The sequence below is a fragment of the Ursus americanus genome, chromosome X (assembly GCF_024610735.1).
Source record: "Ursus americanus isolate L20-20 chromosome X, mUrsAme1.1.p, whole genome shotgun sequence".
Taxonomy (NCBI): Eukaryota; Metazoa; Chordata; class Mammalia; order Carnivora; family Ursidae; genus Ursus; species Ursus americanus.
In genome coordinates this window covers 21,381,599-21,399,912 of record NC_142164.1, presented here as the reverse complement: position 1 = coordinate 21,399,912, position 18,314 = coordinate 21,381,599, and the positions used below count along the sequence as shown (strand labels likewise).

At 37.5% G+C, this 18,314-nt stretch overlaps 1 protein-coding gene and 1 pseudogene across 2 annotated transcripts in view; one reads left to right on the top strand and one right to left on the bottom strand.

Annotated features, from left to right (window-relative positions):
- Positions 1-6,495: 6,495 nt before the first annotated feature.
- The window catches only part of SMARCA1 (SNF2 related chromatin remodeling ATPase 1), a 734,807-nt gene continuing 722,988 nt past the window's right edge, over positions 6,496-18,314 (bottom strand). Inside the window, exon 28 of one of the 2 annotated variants that reach the window (XR_015723364.1) lies at positions 6,496-6,513. The gene's annotated coding sequence lies outside the window, so the exon portion shown is untranslated. The remainder of the gene's footprint in view (positions 6,514-18,314) is intronic. The other variant, XR_006777961.2, reaches the window with a different exon arrangement.
- Positions 12,809-13,183, top strand: LOC123786442 (large ribosomal subunit protein eL31 pseudogene; annotated as a pseudogene).

Genomic DNA, 18,314 nt, shown 5'->3' with positions numbered 1-18,314 from the left:
TCATGCTGTGGCCCTTCCTGGGTTCATCTTGTTCCACACTCTGTGTTTTTTGGACTTGGATGTCTACTTCCTTCCCTAGGTTAAGGAAGTTTTCAGCTATTATTTTTCAAATAAGTTTTTTACTCCTTTCTCTTTCTTCTTCTGGAACCCCTATAAAGCAAGCATTTGCATGATATTGTCCAGGAGACCCCTTAGCCTATCCTCATTTTTAAAACTTCTCTTTTTGCTGTTCAGTTTGGGTGCTTTCAATTACCCAATCTTCCAGATCACTGATACATTATTCTCCATCCACTAATCTACTATTGATACACTATAATGTATTGTTTATTTCAGTTGTTATATTCTTCAACTCTGGTTTTTCTAAGGAGAAACAGAGTAGTAAAGGATATAGGAAGAAGAAAATAAATAGTGAACACAAATGTGAAAAGATTAAAATGAGAGACATGTAAAGGAGAAAGAAGAGAGCAAAGTCTGAAAGAGTTTACCAAGGACTCTACATTTAATAGCATGGTGTGGAAAAAGCATTGTTACCAGAGCAAGAAAGAGGGAAGTATCTGCAAGATATTAAAAGTCTTCTTAGGAAAAGAGAGAAGCAGACAACAACACCCTAGACAGAGACTTCAAAAAGCCAAGGTCCATGGCATTTTCTACTTGAAATATGCATGGCCTTAACCAGGCCTAAGTCTCAGCCAGAGCTGATTTCCAATCTTCCAATACAGTTCAAACTGAAGATTTTCCCATTCCGTTTGCTACAGAGACATTTGTTTCCCTTTAAATCAATACCTCAATCTTCCCTTCCTTCTCCTACCGATCGTCCTATTTCTTATGTTCCATAAATGAGTGAAACCATATAATTGTCTTTCTCTGCTTGACTTATTTCACTTAGCATAATCTCCTCCAGTCCTGTCCATGTTGCTGCAAATGTTGTGTAATCATTCTTTCTGATGGCTGAGTAATATTGCATTGTATATATGGACCACATCAAAGAATGAAAGGGGGGTAAACAGAAGGGGGAATGAACCAGGAGAGCCTGTGGACTCTGGGAAACAAACTGAGAGCTTCAGAGGGGAGGGGTGTGGGGGATTGGGATAGGCCGGTGTTGGATATTAAGGAGGGCACATATTGCATGGTGCACTGGGTGTTATACGCAAATAATGAATCATGGAACATTACGTCAAAAACTAAAGATATACTGTATGGTGACTAACATAACATAATAAAAGATTATTATTAAAAAAAATCAATACCTCAAATCCACAGTGTCACAGGCCCACCCAATTCCATGTCAGCCTGAGTCATATCAGCAAGCAGAGTTTGATGCTGACCTTTTCATATTCAGTATTTGACTGCCTGGCCCATAAATGGGTCTCATGTCTCTCTGTTTACAACTTCACTAAACTGTAAAGAGGGGACCGTCAGTCAAAATACCAAAAGCTGAAAGGTCACAGCAGACAGCTTACTATTTGCCAATGATTTTTAATCATTCATTTTGCAATACATCCAAGACTCTACAGTTAATTCCATTTGTTATTGACAGAAAGAATTTCACCCAGCCTTCATTTCTAGGATTTAACAGAAACCAGAGACAAATACCATAGAATTTCACTATATTGTGGGGATTGGGGATGATTCAATTCAATTCACCAGGGTCTTCTTCAATACCTTTAAGACAGCCAGCAATGTGTTGATTATTATGGGAACACAAAAGAAGCAAAAATGATGCACATTACTGAGTTTTGAGAAAGTATGTAGAGACAAGGCATACCCATATAACTCACATCTTCTCAAGCTCTTCAGAGCCTGTGGGTATTAAATGGAGTCACCAAAGCACATTGAATAGATTTAATGAAATCTAATACTGTCTTAGAATCAAACACTATGTATCCCTCTAAGACAGGGTTTCTTAACCTCAGCACTATTGACATTTGGAGCCAGATAATTAACTGTGGGGAGCTGTCCTGTCTATTTTAAGATATTTAGCAGCATCCCTAGCCTCTCCTCACCAGATGCTGGTAGCACCTCTCCCAGTTGTGACAACCAAAGTAGGTTCCAGATATTGCCAAATGTCCCCTGTAGGTCAAAATCATCCCTCGTTAAGAACCACTGCTCTAAAAAAGGAAATAGATTTATATTTGTTGACATATTATTAGTGAAAAGTGAAAGATTCAAATATATATGAAAAAATCTTCTATATCTTACTTTTCACTAATAATATATATATACATATATATATTACTATGTATATGTATATGTTTTGTTTATGTATATGTATACAGAAAGCCTAAACTAATGACCCTTAACCCTGCCAACACGTTATAATTACTGGAGGAGCTTTTAAAAAAAATCTCTGGAGGTAAGACCTGGGCATTGGCATTTTTTTTCAAAGTTCCTCTGGTGCTTCTATTATTATTCAACCAGGGTTGATAACCACCCAGAGACTTGTTAAAACACAAATAGCACAGCCACATCTCTAGAGTTTCTAAATCAGTAAATCTGGGATGAGGCCAGATAATTTGCATTTCTAACAAGTTCTCAGGTGATGCACATGGTGCCAGTCCAGGGACCACACTGAGAACCACTGATCTAGAAGGATATACCCCAAATTATGGACAGTGCTCTTTTCATCTCTTAAATGGAATTATAAAGAAGAGGAAAAGGGACAGCTCTATTCCTGATCTTATATTCTTTTTTCTTAATATTTTTTTATTATATTATGTTAGTCACCATACAGTACATCCCTGGTTTTTGATGTAAAGTTCAATGATTCATTAGTTGCGTATAACACCCAGTGCACCATGCAATACGTGCCCTCCTTCCTACCCATCACCAGCCTATCCCATTCCCCCACCCACTTCCCTCTGAAGCCCACAGTTTGTTTCTCAGAGTCCATAGTCTTTCATGCTTCATTCCCCCTTCTGATTACCCCCCCTTCTTTATCCCTTTCTTATATTCTTCTGTATTGTTCCAGAGTTTATGACAGCCAAGTGTTGCTTTTATAATAGTTTTTAAATTTCCAAAACTAAAGAGCACATTGTCAATATTTGAAACCTCCTTTATGTTTCTTCTAATTGCTCCCCCATCCTTTACAAAGAGTAAATCTCTTTTACTATCCTGAATATTTTATTAATCATTCTCTCTCTTCTTAAAAGTAGTTTTATCACTCAAATCCATATCCCTAAAAAATATATCATTTAATCTTATCAATTTTTAAACATTATAAAGCTAAAATTATACTATCTGTATTTATCTATGGCATGCTATTTTTTTGGTAAATGCCATGATTTTTAGATGTACCTAAGTTGATATGTATAGCTGTGGCTTACTCATTTTTATTCATTGCATGATTTTCCCAAATATATTTATACATATTATATGTACATTCATATTTTTCCAGGTTTTTCCACTTACAAGCAATGCTGCTATGAACATTCATGTACATGCACATGTTTACATTTACTGGGTAAAGAAGCTATATCAATTCACATTCCCAACAACAGTAGATTAGGTTTCCCATTATGCCATATCTTTACCAATACTTGATATTAACAAATTTTAATTATTTCCCATTTGATTATTGCAAAATGATATCTCTTTGATGTTTTAACTTGCATCTCCCTGATACAAGTTAGTTTCTAAAGGAAATAACTTTATGCCTCAATCAGACATGTGCAATATTAGAGGTACAAATATTTAACTCCCTAACAAACTCCTTGGGGCACTCTTCATGAACACCCATATGTGGGAAGGAACGAATCCTCTGTTTGCTGACCAAGGGCTTAATGAATTCAATTACATAATAATGATATTGACCACATGTCTGCTATGAGTATTTTAAGTTAATTTCACATTCATTTTAATTCTCAGGAAAGGAGGTGCTTGATGCAGGTCAGGCAAGTTTCCTTTTTCCAAAGTCACAGAAGAGACAATGGACACTGAGTTTAACAAACCTTTCCCAATTACACCACTGGCTTTTTGCCAAATACAGAAGATATGAACAGACACTTTTCCAATGAAGACATACAAATGGCTAACAGACAATTGAAAAAATGTTCAACATCATTAGCCATCAGGGAAATTCAAATCAAAACCACACTAAGATACCACCTTATGCCAGTTAGAATGGCAAAAATTGACAAGGCAAGAAACAACAATTGTTGGAGAGGATGTGGAGAAAGGGGATCCCTCCTACATTGTTGGTGGGAATGCAAGTTGGTACAGCCACTCTGGAAAACAGTGTGGAGGTCCCTTAAAAAATTAAAAATTGAGCTACCCTATGATCCAGCCATTGCACTACTGGGTATTTACCCCAAAGATACAGATGTAGTGAAGAGAAGGGTCATATGCACCCCAATGTTCATAGCAGCATTGTCCACAATAGCTAAATCGTGGAAGGAGCTGAGATGCCCTTCAACAGATGACTGGATTAAAAAGATGTGGTCCATATATACAATGGAATATTACTCAGCTATCAAAAAGAATGATTTCTCAACATTTGTTGCAACATGGATGGCACTGGAGGAGATAATGCTAAGTGAAATAAGTCAAGCAGCGAAAGACAATTATCGTATGGTTTCTCTCATCTATGGAACATAAGAACTAGGAAGATCGGTAGGGGAAGAAAGGGATAAAGAAAGGAGGGGTAATCAGAAGGGGGAATGAAGCATGAGAGACTATGGACTCTGAGAAACAAACTGAAGGCTTTGGTGGGGGTGGGGGAATGGGATAGGCTGGTGATGGGTAGTAAGGAGGGCACGTATTGCATGGTGCACTGGGTGTTATACGCAACTAATGAATCATCGAACTTTACATCAAAAACCAGGGATGTACTGTATGGTGACTAACATAATAAAAAATATTATTATAATAAAAAAATATGGGACCACAAAATAATTAAAAGGCAAAACTAAAAGCAAGCTTGGAATTTACCTCTCCCAACCCTTCACTTTTGAATAGAAAAAATATAGAAAATATCATAGAAGTGACTTATTCAAGGTCATATAGCCAGTATTTATAGTCAAGCTGAGAATAGAATGCAAATCCAGTCATCTTTTCAGTATACCCCAACCCTCTGAGAATAATATGCCTGTGAAAGAGATTCAGGATGGAAATCTATGATATGGGGATAGGAGTGGATTAAAGAAATGGGCCTTAGAAACATGAAGTTAGTCAGTAGGCTCAGGACAAAAAGGCCATTGCCCTGGAGGGCTTTTGGCATCATTGAGAAATGGTCTCAATGTTCCTGTCCACAGTTGAAACAATGAACCCCGAGGAGCGTACCAAGTTAGACTGATCAATGAAGGATCACGCTTTCTAATGGGGGAGTCACCAGCTATAGAGTAACCTGCCAGCCACCTTGATGTGGATTTCTAAAAGTCATTGTTTTAAAGCAGGCACCATTGCACTGGCTGAAAATACTTCAGTCAGATTATCATGCTCTTAATTAGCCGTGCATTATGGCAATCAATTAAGAATGGCATAAAAGCCAATAGAAATAATGCAACTCTCATTAGGGAATTCTCATTTGTTATATGAGTGTATCTACTGGGTGAGTTCCCATTAAAGCAAACTGGGGCCTATTATTTAAGCTATTTCAGGAGAGTGCTAGGTTATCTTTCCTTTTGACATTTATTGTACCTGGCATAAAGGTTAAAAACAATTATGTTCACTTGGAATATTTATTATCTTATGATATTCAAGCAGGGCCATTATGTTTGTTTTCTTCTCCTTATCAGAGCTGGTCAAGGAGAGACTTCATAATGAGCTTGAGCTAAATAGTAAGGAAATTTTCCCTTTCCTGCACTCAGAGAGATAAACCTTGAAATAAACCTGGTAATAGTGATACTCTGTAAAAGATTTAGCTCTGAGACTTATCATTTATCATTTGCATATTGCTGTGGCTGCACATGCATTGGGCCAGTTTCCATTGTCTGAAAGAGTTATATTAGCATTCCCTAGGAAGGCACAATCAAGTTGGGATTTAGAAGGGAGTTAGAGGGAGTTAGAGGGGCCTGGCTTCAAGACCTTGCTCTTCTACCAATTTTCTGTATGATTTTGACAACTTCCAGTTGCTCAGGCCAAAAAACCTTGACTCCCCTCTTTCTTTTATACCCTACAGTCAAACCTTTAGCAAATCTTGTTTGGTTCTACCTTCAAAATAAATCCAGAATTTGATAACTTCTCATCTCATCCACTGCTAACAAGATAGTCTAAGCCAACATCATCTCTAGGCTAGAATACTATCATAGCTTCATAACTGGTTTGATTAGTCAAGATTCTCCAGAGAAACAGAAGCAATAGGAAATATATAAGATATACAGGAAGAAACATATTATGAGGGATTGGCTTACTTGATTATGGAGGTTGAGAAGTTACATGATCTGCCGTCTGTAAGCTGGAGGCCCAGGAATGCTGGTAGTATAGTTCCAGTCCAAGCCTGAAGACTTGAGAACCAGAGGGCCAGTGGTGTATGTCTCAGACTAAATTTGAAGGCCTGAGAATCAGGAGTGCCAGTGTCTGAGGGCAGAAGATGAATGTTTTAGCTCAAGCAGAGAAAGTAAATTTGCCCTTCTGTCTTTTGTTCTATTCAGGCCCTCAGCCGATTGGATGATGCCCGCCATAATGATGAGGGCAAATCTTTACTCAGTCTACCAATTCAAATGCCAATCTCTTCCTGAGGCACTTTCACAGATACACCCAGAAATAATTTTTTTACCAGCTATCTGGGTATGCCCTAGCCCAGTCAAGTTGGCAAATAAAATTAACTATCACATTGATCTTTTACTTTCACTTTCAACCCCCTAACTATCTTCAACAATGGAGCTAAAATCTTAATCCTAGTCAGATGTCATTTCTCTGCTCAAAATGTACATCTGTCCCTCATTTTACTCATAGTTTTCCAATGGCATTATAAAGTCAATGGCATCTGGTACTCCATTACCTCACTTCCTTTATCTCCTACTGTCTTCCTCCTCACTCACTTTACTTCAACTTATCTGTTGCTGGAACATGTCTGCTCAGGCTTTGCATCAACAGTTCCCTCTGCCTGAAAATGTTTTCTCCCATGTGTCTCCAAGGCTCACCCCACCCTTTTCAAATCTTTTCTAAAATCTCAACTTCTCAATGAGGCCTACGCTCATCACCTTATTTAAAGTTTTGACTCTTTCCACTTCACACTGCCAATTCCCCTTTAACCTGCTATCCATTTGTTAGTCTTTTTCCATGGCATTATAAATTTCTAGCATTAATATGCTAGTATAATTGTTAGTATAATTAGTCTGCATTTTTTATCTGTTTTGTTCACTGATGTATCTCAAGCGCCTTTAATAGTGCCCAATACAAAGTAGAGTAGTTATTTGCCTAACTTAATATTTCTCCAATTTGGACTTCAATTTCTCCATCTGCATAATGATATAGTTGAACTGGTTCAGAGATCAACAAACTTTTTTTCTGTAAAGGGGCAGATAGTTAATTATTTTTGCAGCCATCTGGTATCTATCACAACTATTCAACTCTGCCATTGTAGCATGAAAGCAGCCATAGACAATACATAAATGAATGGGGCATGGCTGTTTCAATTACAATTTATTTACAAAAACAGGCAGAGAGCCAGATTTGGCCCCAAGACATAGTCTGCCAACACCTGAACTAGATGATCTTTAGGAGCTCATTTGATTCTGATCTGTGGCTTTGGCATATAAAGGAACAGTTTGTTGTTATGGGATTTCTTTTTCTGTCTTTCATGTCACAACACATAAGAACTACCTATCCTGCTTGTGATTAGACTTGGACAGCCCTACAAAGAAAACAGTTAGCTAAGTGAAGTGCCAGGGCGTCAGACCACTAAATTGTATTTTATGTGCTTAAGTCACTATCTCCCTTCTATAAGATAAAAATAATATCAGCTTCCTCAGTGTTTTCCTTCATAGCACACCACATGCTGGTACACAATCATCAAGGGGAGGTTCCTACTAGTTAATGTGCCTGTAGAGTAAAGAACATAACCTTGCTCAGAATGAGGTCTGGCCTTTGCCCTTGGTTTCTGGGAGTTAATCTCTAAGCCCCTGGAATATCATGCCTGATAAGAATGTCTTTGTTTACCTGGGGGCCTTGGCCACTGGACAGACTAACAATGTGATTTACAACAGGGACTTTGGGCCATGCAGTGTCCACTTCACCACAAGAGGGAATGGAGACTAAAGGTCCTCTATGCGGTATCAGTTCTGCCTCTGGAGGGCCTGGAAACTAAGTGTCCATCATGAGGGCAGACAACCATACAGCCCTAATAAAATCTAGACACCAAGAATCAGACTAGCTTCTCTGGATGACAACAAACTGTGCATATTATCATATATTGATGCTGATAATATAGTACTCCCAATGACTCCATGGAAAAGGACAACTAGAAGCTCTGCATTTACAGCTTTCCTGGACTATGCTTCATGTATCTCTTCCCTTGAATGATTTTAATCTTAATCCTTTTCCTGTAATAACTCATAACCTTTACTACAACAACTTTCAGTGAGTTCTGTGAGTCCTTTGAGCAAATCATTGAGAGTGGTTTTGGGAACCCCTCAAACTTGCAGTTGATGTCAGAAGTGTGGGCAGTTTTCTGGACTATATTCCCTCAAACTCTACAGTAATCTATTCTCCTAGCCCAAGAAAGGGAAAGATCTTCCTTAACCATCCCCTGCCCTCTCACCCTCATACTAAATTTCTCAGCCTTTCTTAATACGTAACTTTGACTCTGTGGTCTTTTAGACCCCTTCAAAGGCAAACTCCCAAATGCTATGAAGTCTCAGAACCACTTCAAAAGGAAAATACTATGCCCCTGATGTCAGCCATCACTATCAATGAGGTCCTGATGTTGAGGTCATGATATAGTAATGCAGGATCTCTGATTGACAGGTCTTGGGGCATGTATCCCAGGCATTATATCACAGAAGCAGATTTAGCCAGATCTAGGTGTTTTCATTCATTCTCATTTTCTCATTTAATCTCTCTCTCTCTCTACCCCCGCCATGTCTCCCTCTCTCCCTCTCTACTTTTCTTAAGGTCAATTAGGCCATTTAAAGTACCACATTAATAGAGCCAAACTCAACTCTTTATCCATCTCAAACATTTGAAAAATATGCACTATTGGAAATGTCTATCAATTACGGAACAATTGAATAAAGCAAAGTATGTCTACAACTTAATGCAATTTAGCCTTTAATATGATGCTTATGGTGTTTTTCATGACATAGAGAAATGATTCTAACTTACTGAGGCAATGCAGGACTGGATGTTTATATACAGTGCATCAACTGTGTATGTTTATGTATATTTATATAAAGCAAATAAAAATGAAGGAAATAAAAATATTAACAGTAATTATCTCTGGTTTTAGGATTATAAATTATTTCTTTTGTTATATTTTATATATTTTCCAAATTTTTAGCCTTCGTTACTTTTACAGACATAAAATTTTATTTTACAAAGTAGAAAGTTTATTGATGTCCACAAGGGAGGCAGTACCTGTCAGTGGCACAAATCCTTTCCCATTCAGGAGACATATCTCATAGTGTGAAATGTTCTGGTCAGCCACAAGTGTGTTTGTTTGTGGAGGGCCAGGGGCCATGTCTCTTTCCTTCACTCTTGAATCCCTATCAGCTCACACAGAGCATAGTATAGAATAAAAATTTCCTCAATAAGTGTCTGCTGAATTGCAATTACAATAGTAAGAAATGCCAACTTGGTTTGCAAAGGACACAATGACACTCTTAAGAATCTTTCCACTGCTCTGCTGACCTGAATATATCCAAGATGACTACTTTTCAATCTATTGGGTGAGAAGTGTTACATAACACAGGAGAGAAACACATTGTTTCGTGCAGCCCAAATTATCTTCTTCTGTTGAAAGCACTATGTCTCTCTGGACTGCCTAGTTACCTTCTTCCCTATTACCCAATTAACAGTGTGTTAAACACCATTCTTGTAATAGCTTTAACCTCAATCACTGATTGCCCTGTGACTTTCAAACCCTTTCCACTTACACAAATGCCAAGTCATATTGTTCTATTTCTTGGAACTACTCAAGTATAACAAAATATGTTTACTGCTATGGGAGCCAATTCTTAACATTTCCTAGGACCCCTTGGGGTTTCTGGCCCAGACAGTGACCTCACACTCACACACAATGTTGCTCATTTGTAAGGTCCTATAGAGCCCAAATGAATCTCCTGTCCATCTTCCAGAGTGCAGGTCAGCCATGTTACCAAAATAGGCACCACTTCCCACAGGCTTTGTGAACAGTTTTGAGAAACTTTCCAGCAAATTCTTGGCCTTTTATCACCTCTCTCTCCTTTAGAGAAGCAGCAGGAAGTACAAGGATTGTTTTTACATCTTTCCTTGAAGAAGTTGGCAGTACTGTAGGGATATAATGAAATGGCTAGTTAATGACTCAACTTGTCCCCAAATGGCCACTGTGTGAAAAATCAGTTCTAGGTACTTTAGAGGGGATACAAAGAAATAGAAGATGGAAAATCTCTCTTGTCCATGCCCCTGAGAACATGACAATATAATTTTTGCCCAAGTACATAAATACAAGAAAAAGGTTGATTGTCCCTCTCCAAGAACTGGAAAATGCAATAATTAAAAAGTCAACTGAATGATATTTTCTGGGGAAAAGTACAGTCAATGAGAAAGAAGATTAACCATGCTACTAATCAAGACACGTTTACTGGAGATGTGACTTTGTTTACAGAGCTTAAAGGAGGGAAGGGATATGATGCGATAATGAATAGCATGTGGTTTAACATACAATGATCAGGTAGAAGAAAATGTTGAATTAAAAATGTTACTGCCCAGAGAGCTCTGGTGGAGCACAGGTAGTGACATGACCTAGCATCAAACAGCAGCAATCCCAGAAATTTTCTAGAACTTACAGCATAACAATAAGGCCTTAACAAGACTGCATGTTGAGATGCTTTCCTCCTATTCCTAGTTTGTTAAGAGTTCTTATCATGATCAGATATGAATTTTGTCAAATGCTTTTGCTGCATCTATTAAGACAATCATGTGATTTTTATTCTTTATTCTGTTAATGTTGTGTTTCACATTAATTGATTTTCATATGCTGAAACATGCCTGCACATCAGGGGTAAATCCCATTAGGTAATGGTGTATGATCCTTTTAACATGTCATTGGATTTGGCTTGCTAGTATTTTGTTGAAGATTTTTGCATCTATATTCATTAGAGATACTGAGCTGTAGTTTTCTCTTCTAGTATTTAGCTTTGGAATCAGGGTAATGTTGGCTTCATAAAATGAGTTTGGAAGCATTCCCTCCTCTTCAATATTTGGAGAAAGATTGGCATTAATTTTTCTTTAAATGTTTGATAGGATTCACCCAGAAGGCCACCTGGTCCTGGGCTTTACTTTACTGGGATTTTTGATTATTGTTTCAAACTCCATACCCATTACAGACCTGTTAAGATTATAAAACTTTGATGAAAGAAATTAAAGACATAGACAAAAATGAAAGGCATTCTGTGATAATTGAAAAACTTAACATTGTTAAAAATATCCATACTATCCAAAGAAATCTATGAGTCTAATAAAATCACTATAAAATACCATTTTTTATAAACATAGAGAAACAATTCAAAAATTTATATGAAACCACAAAAGACCACGAATAGCCAAGTCAATCTTGAGAAAGAAGAACAAAGCTGGGGGCATACTACTTCCTGATTTTAAAATATATTTCAAAGCCACAGTAATCAAAACAATATTGTGCTAGCATAAAAACAGACATACAGACCAATATAAATGAACTGAGAGCCCAGAAATAAGTCCATGCCTATATAGTCAACTGATCTTTGACAAAGGTGCCAAAAATAAACAATGGACAAAGGATAGTCTCTTCAAAAAATGGCAATGCAAAAAGTGGATAGCCACATGCAAAAGAATGAAACTGGATCTTGATCTTACCCCATACACAAAAATTAACAAAATGAGTTAAAGACTTAAACATAAAACCCAAAATTGTAAAACTCTTAGAAGAAAACTTAGGGGAAAGCATCATGACCTTGGTCTTGGCAATGATTTCATGGATTGGACATAAAAAACAAAAGCAAAAGCAACAACAAAAGTAAGCAAATGGGACTACATCAAATTAAAAAGCTTCTGCACAGCAAAGGAAACAACCATCAGAGTGAGAAGGCAACTTATGGATTGGGAGCCAACATTTTCAAAACATAGATCTGATAAGGCATTAATCTTCAAAATATGTAGGAACTCCTACAACTCAGTAGCAAAACAAACAAACAAAAAAACCCTAATAATCCAATTTAAAAGTGGGCTAAGGACTTGAACAGATATTTCTCCAAAGGAGACACAGAAAGGACAATAGGTATATGAAAAAAATACTCAGTGTTACTAATCAGGGAAATCCAAATCAAAACTACAATGAGATAATCATCACACATCTGTCAGGATGGCTATCATTAAAAATGCAAAAGACAAGAAGCATTGGCAAGGATGTGGAGAAACTGAAACCCTTACACAGTGTTGGTGCAAATGCAAAATGGTGCTAACACTATGGAAAATAGTATGGAGGTTCTCGTAAAATTAAAAATAGAATTACCTTATGGACCAGTAATCCACTTCTGAATATTTATCCAAAAGAATTGATATCAGAATCTCAAAGACATTTTGGCACTTCCATGTTCATTGTGGCACTATTCAAAATAGCTAAGATGTGAAAATGTCTACGGACAGATGAATGAATAAAGAAAATGTGGTTGCTTTCCAACAAAGGCCCAGCAGAATGGCTCTTGCAAAGAAGGGTGGCAAGAAGAAGGGTTATTCTGCCATCATTGAGGTAGTGCCCAGAAAACATACCATCAACATTCACAAGCACATCCATGGAGTGAGTTTCAAGAAGCACGACCCTCAGGCACTCAAAGGGATCCAGAAATTTGTCCTGAAGGATATGAGAACTCCAGATGTGCACATTGACACCAGGCTTGACAAAGCTGTCTGGGCCAAAGTAATAAGGCATGTTCCATGCCATATCCATGTGCGGTTGTCCAGAAAATGTAATGAGAATGAAGATTCACCAAACAAGCTCTATACGTTGCTTACCTATATACCTGTCACCACTTTCAAAAATCTACAGACAGTTAATGTGGATGGGAACTAATCGCTGATTGTCAAATAAGGTATAAAACTGAAAAAAAAAAGAAAAGAAAATGTGGTATATACATACATTGTAATATTAAGCCTCAAAAAAAGAAGATAATTCTGTAAAATATAGCAACATGGATGAACCTTGAAGACATTATGCTAACTAAAATAAGCCAGTCACAGAAAAAACAAATACTGCATAATTCCACTTAAATGAGATATCTAAAATAGTCAAAATCAAAGGGTTTAATAGTGGTTGCCAGGGCTGGAGGAGGCAGAAATGGGGAGTTATTGATCAATAGGCATGAAGTTTCAGTTAAGCAAGATGAATAAGCTCTAGAGATCTGTTGTACAACACTGAACCTATAGTCAACAACACTATATTGTTCACTTAAAAATTTAAGTGTTCTTACCACAATAAAAAAAAAAAACTTTTGCACTTCAAAACCCTCTTACTCTTGCAGTCATGGGACATACATCAGGCACTAGTCAGTTACCATCCTCTGACCCAGGAAGGTATTTCACTTCCTTTAGAAAATCCAACCTAGGCTATTGAGACACTCCAAATTCCCTGAAGATCCCATCCAATTTCCAGAGATGTTTGAATGTGTAGAGACTGCCACTGAGGTCACCCCTACCATTCTGCAATGTTAATGTGGCTCTAAACTTCACTGTACTACCATAGCTGAGGATTAGTGGGAGGGCAGCAGCTTCTGAAATGGGAATTCCAAAGATTCATCTGGATAACAAAAGAGGCAGGAAACCAGTTGCAGAAGATTGCTACTGGATCCAAAGTATACTATTTTTGTATGGGGGGAGGGGGAAAGACGGGACTCTCTTTCCTTTGTTCAGCAAAATGTAAACATCTCCAGACCCCACCCCCCTCCTTACTTCTGGCAGCTCAATCTGTGTTCTCTGCTTGTAATGACTTTGGCTTTAGGGATTAGCACAGTTTTAAGGCTACTGAGTTTGTTTATTTCTGTTTTATTTCCCCTGGAACCATACAGAATGTGCATAGAGAACAGTCCTGACCTTTGAGCTGCATAATGCTTTTATAATCAATACCATAGGAAATGCATGGCTTTATCATTTCTAACATTTAAAACAATGTTATACACACCACTGGTAATGTTGCTGTTGGCCTGTAAATGAAGAGATTGAGGCCATTGCTAACTGAATTTGTGATAATCCTCTGGTATCCTTCTGGAGAAAAATGTCACTTCTAGATAATGGCAATAGAGCTTAAATCTCTGGGATCTGAGCCCAGTAACCTGACAGAAACCTCTGTAATCATAATTTTCATTTCCAGCTCATTTGAATCTCACAACTAGCCTTGAGGCATATAGGGTAAAGTTTAATGTACTTCATTTTTAAGGGAGAGAAAAAAAGAGAGAAATGACATGCCCAAGCTCACACAGCAGTTTATTGATAAAACAAAGACTTTCTTGGGTCTTGTGATTCTCACATGTAGCTCATTTCAGCAAACATTTGCCTGGCCTGTTTCAGCAGTTTCTCAGATGAGATGGAATTTCATTCAAAATTAGTAGTGTCTACATGAGTCAACCATGCTCTCTTTTCTCTTGGGATGAATGTATCTTTAAGGATGTCCAGGTTCCTATAGGTGCCAAGATTCTTGGAAATTGTTTAAGTGAATTAGGAGAAATTACCAAGATGCCAACATTGAAATGAGGCAGTTTGGTGGGACTTTCCCACCCCTACATTTCCATTTCCTTATTTATCCTTTCTCCCCCTTCATTGTTCACTGGTTAGCAAATAAACGTGTATTTTTCCTTTTCTCTCCTTTTGTCTGTCTCAGTGCTCAGACTTCCAGGGGCATTTTGTAATCTCTCCTGGAGACATAGATAAGTCTTTCTCCCTGTCCCCAGCTCTTTTCGTCATTATTTCCTGCAGAAATTAATTCCAATTTATTACCTTCTACTGGCACCAGTGACAGCCAACAATCTCACATCTAGATTCTACTCTTTCTTTAGAACCCAGGGATCTCTGTATATATCTGCTTTGAAATTTGTTGACCCAAAGGTTTACAGCTCTCCTTTTCTTAGGATTGTTTCCTTAAGTACTGATAGAGTGGAGATTATATTTAATTTCCATTGGAAAATTATTTGCAAGCCAGCCAGGTAATGATTCAGATGTGAAACCAAAAAGAAAAAGGGCAGCCCTTCAAATCTGAGAGGGAGGCCAATATATGAGCAAAACTGAAAAACAAAATATTATCCCTCACCCATGCCCTCCTCCAAGTCAGAAACACATAAGAAGGGTCTTAACCTTTATCCTATTATTAGAAAACTTCTAAAAGAAAGGTAATCAAAAGAATAATCGGTCAAAATTTTCAAGCACTTCCCAAGAGATACTAATTCTATGGCTTGTTAAAATAGAGCCCTAAAGTTAAATAAAAAAGGAATTAAAAGATCATCCTTGGGCTGCCTGGCTGGCTCAGTCAGTAGACCATATGACTCTTGATCTTGGGGTCATGAGTTCAAGCCCCACACAGGGTGTAGAGCTTACTTAAAAAAAAAAAAAGAATAAACAACGATCCAAAAAAATTTTAATAAAATAATAAAATAAAATAAAATAATAAAATAAAATAAAATAAAATAAAATAAAATAAAATAAAATAAAATAAAATAAAATATCATCCTTGTCTACCCCCTGGTCTTCACACAGTATAGTCCTGTATATATTAGAATTACTTGCCCATTGTCAAAGATGTTCAGTAAGGTTCATTATGCAACTTTTCTGTGGAAATGTCTGCAATTAGGGAAAGACATGAAAGGTGACTTATTTTTTTTATTAGTTTCAGAGGTAGAGTTTAGTGATTCATCAGTTGCATATAACACCCACTGCTCATTACATCAAGTCCTTCACGCCCATCACCCAGTTACCCCATCCCCCAATGCACCTCCCCTCCAGCAGCCCTCTCTTTGTTCCCTATAGTTAAGAGTCTCTTATGGTTTATCTCCTTCTCCAATTTCATCTTATTTTATTTTTACCTCCCTTCCCCTATGATCCTCCCCTTTGTTTCTTAAATTTCACATATGATTGAAATCATATGATAATTGTCTTTGTCTGATTGACTTATTTTGCTTAGCATAATATCCTCTAGTTCCATCCATGTCATTGCAAATGGTGAGATTTCATTTTTTATGGCTGAGTAATATTCCATTGTGTGTGTGTGTGTGTGTGTATATATATATATATATATATATATATATATATATATATATATATATATATATATACCATCTCTTCATGGAAGTTGACTTAAATCACATCAGCTATATGGACAAAAACTCCAAACATAAATCTTATTCAGACTGATAGAAGACTATTTTTAGAAATAGAATATGTTGCTTTGTTCAGTGACAGGCTCAGCTATGGGATTCAGAAGTAACAAAGAGGAATAAAACAGAGCCTTGTCCCTAGGGGTTCCCAATCTATAGGACAAGATCCATATTAAGAGCATGATAGGATAGGGCACCTGGGTGGCTAAGTTGGTTAAGCATCTGGCTCTTGGTTTTGGCTTAGTTCATGATCTCTTGGGATAGAGCCCCACATGGCAGGCTCTATGCTCAGCAGGGAATCTCCTTCAAGATTGTCTCCCTCTGTCCCTCCCCACCCCCTGCTCACGCTCTCTCCCTAAAATAAATAAATCTTTAAACAAAAAGAATGTGATAAGCATTGTAATTGTCAAAACTCTGTGAACGTAAACAGAAAGAAGAATCAAATCCAGATAAGAGAGTTGGGGAAAGATTTGTGGCTGGATCTTGGTGACTACACTAGTGTCTGCTAGGTGGAAGAGTAGGAGAAGATGCACCATGGTTCAGAAACAAAACAAAAAGTGTGGAATTCTGGAGAACCAGCACAGCTATGTGACCTATTTTTATAGATTATTTCAGTGGTAGAGATGAAGTTTGATTGATGATAGGAACCGTGCTGTGGATGGCCTTGTATTCCATGATAACAATTTAGTATTATATACCACAGGCAAGTTTATGACAGAGAATTACATGGTCATATTTGCATTTTAGAAAAATCACTTTGACTTCCAAATGGAGGCAGGGCTTGAGGAAAGAGATTAAAGAATGTGTCACAGAGTCCAAGTTGCCAAGTACCTGCCCGGAGCTGTCCAGTGGGTGAGAAAAACTAGCAATGCTGAAGGATGGAGCTCAATACTGATGAGAACAAAATTCAGGAAAAAATAATAAGAAAATATGAGGTAGAAATAAAAAATGAAAGGAAGAAATAAAGGAGAAAATGATGCTAAAATTAAGTGTTTACCATGTGCTAGGCACAGAACTAGATATTTTATGCTTATTATCTCATATAATCTTTTCAACAACCTGAAGAAGTATGATTATCCAAATTTACAGATGGATAATCTACAGCAGAAAGAGACTGTCTTGGGGTTCCTGGGTGGCTCAGTCAGTTAAGTGTCTGCCTTTGGCTCAGGTCATGATCTCAGTGTCCTGGGATCTAGCCCCTCATGGAGCCCTATATCAGGCTCTGTGCTCAGCAGGGAGTCTGCTTCTCCCTTTCCCCTGCCTCTCCCCCGGCTCATGCTCATGCTCACTCTCGTGCCCCCCCCCAAATAAATAAATAAAATATTTTGCCCAGGGTCATGTAAGAAGTGAGTGGTGAAAGCAAAATTCCAATCTCCACTCTGAACTACTTACCTAGAGAAAGCAAGAGTAAGAGCAAGAGTGCAAAAAAAAAAAAAAAGTGACACAGTAGAGGAAAGTGAAAAGAAGAAAAATTTAAGGAAGAAGATAGTGAAACTGAGACAGGTTCTCTTTATTAATGAATAACACTTTATGTACAAACACTAGGAGAGATGTCCTCAAACCTTGCCTTTAAGTCTCTGTCCATAGTTCCAAAGATTAGTGACCAATGACATGAATAAACAGTGGTGTGTATCTGAGTTCAGGGCTAACTGTTACTAGGTTATTCTATAAGAAATTTCAATATTTGCCTATTTTTACTTACAAAAACAGCATCCTAATAGCTTGCCACTGTGCTAACTTTAAGATGAAATATATTCTCAACAAAAGGTCATTTCCTTACCTAAAATTCCTGTCACTCTGAGTCTTCCTACTACCCTGCACAGGGTCACTGGACCTATGCCAAGC